The sequence below is a fragment of the Aptenodytes forsteri genome, unplaced genomic scaffold (assembly GCF_000699145.1).
Source record: "Aptenodytes forsteri isolate BGI_AS27 unplaced genomic scaffold, ASM69914v1 Scaffold138, whole genome shotgun sequence".
Classification (NCBI taxonomy): domain Eukaryota; kingdom Metazoa; phylum Chordata; class Aves; order Sphenisciformes; family Spheniscidae; genus Aptenodytes; species Aptenodytes forsteri.
Genome location: NW_008794014.1, coordinates 1,667,517 through 1,669,488, shown reverse-complemented (window position 1 = coordinate 1,669,488; position 1,972 = coordinate 1,667,517).

Here is a 1,972-nt window from a genome sequence, read left to right as displayed (position 1 = left end):
TAATTTTACACAAGCTGCCGGCTTCAGCATCGGGCTTTGAATAGAGCCCTACTGTGACCCACAGGGGTGCGTCAACAGTGGAGCTGCTAGTGAGTCTGGTATTGCCCTTGATTTGCGTGTTGAAAATGTAGAGATCTTCCTTTTTGTTTTACTCCAGACTCAACAGAAAACAAATCCACACTTTTAATGAAATAAATTCACCTAGAGGAAAAAAAGCCCTACATACCAGTCATTGTTATGTTAGAGCATACTCCTGCACAGTTTTTACCCTTTCAAATGTTTTTTTAATTGCTTGAATCTAATTGAATATCCATCTCATTTCAAATAAAATTTAAAAATATATCTCTTTCTTTTGCTTAAACCTCTTCTCTCCATTTATTATTCAATTCAGTTGGATAATTGCATTCCTTAATGTCATTACTCTCTATTTTTCCCCATTTCTTTTACACGGAGAGATTGCAGGCCTGAATCTGATCTTTGGTAAAGCCAGTAAAGTAATCTGAAATCACTGGATTTATTCCAGTTTTTGCTGTAGTGTAATATAAATCAGAACCTAACCTGTTTGTTTCACCCTTAGTTTGAGTTTTATGTTATCAGCAGTAAATTATGACTGCTTCTAACTTCAGTATGGTGTTATGCAAACACACAAATTCTTCTTGTTTTTCACTGATGGGCTTCCCATCATTTTGGGATGGGAAGCGTAAGTTTGGTTAAAATCTCAGAATAGAGCCCTATGTGTTGCGTGAAGGAGAAAGCTGGTAGTTCAGGGTGAGTTTTGCTTCTGAGTGGGGAGAACAACATGTTCCTGAGGTCACTGATGATACCAGTATCACGAAAGTATATTAACTCTACCTATACCCGATAATCAATTTCTGCCAAAATTACTACTGAAAGGATGCCCACAGTTCTTGAGTCACAGAACCGCAGAGGTTGGCAGGGACCTCTGAAGACTGTGTAGTGCAAGGCCCTGCTCAGAGCAGGGTCAGCTAGAGCAGGTCCACAGTGCTCGGCATTGGCTGGCCCCGTTTGGCTTTCGCCGTGTCTGGTACTCTCTGCCCTGGTGCCACTGTCAGTATCTGGGGCGGTGTTCCTTGCCTGGCTTTTCTGCCCTGGTAGTAAACACCTGCAGGTGGATTGCTTTCATCTTCCACGCCTACAGGTTGTCACAGCCCTCTTTCCTTGCTGGCAAAGTGCAGGCGTGGAGCTGCTGTGTGTTTGGATCCATGGGTTTTGAGAGAGGAGTAGGGGGATGGGACTGAGCCGAGTGAAGGACTCTTTCACCCATGGGGATTTTGGAGAGCTGCAGATGCCACAACACGATGCAGTGTCCATCGTGAACTAAAGGCTCCTGGTCGCTGAAGAGGATCCAGTTGGCTGGCTTACAGGAGAGACAGTGAAGGGAGAAAGAAAACTGCTGCCACCATGAGTTTCTTCTAAGCTGACTGACCCCTTTTTCAAAAGGTTTAATAGTTGTGTAGTACTTACTTGCTGTCAGCATATTAAAAGATCTGTATGGTATCTGTATTGGATTTCCAAGGTTTTGGTAGCAGGGGGCTACAAGGGTGGCTTCTGTGAGAAGCTGCTAGAAGCTTCCCCCATGTCCAATAGAGCCAATGCCAGCCGGCTCCAAGATGGACCTGCCGCTGGCCAAGGCCGAGCCCATCAGCGATGGTGGTGGCGCCTCTGGGATAACATATTTAAGAAGGGGAAAAAACTGCACAAGCAATTGCAGCCACAGAGAAGAGTGAGAATTTGTGAGAGAAACAACCCTGCAGACACCAAGGTCAGTGAAGAAGGAGGGGGAGGAGATGCTCCAGGCACAGGAGTGGAGATTGCCCTGCAGCCTGTGGTGAAGACTGTCCCCCTGCAGCCCATGGAGGTTAATGGTGGAGCAGATACCCATCTGCAGCCCATGGAGGACCCCATGCTGGAGCAGGTGGATGCACCCAAAGGAGGCTGTGACCCTGTGGGA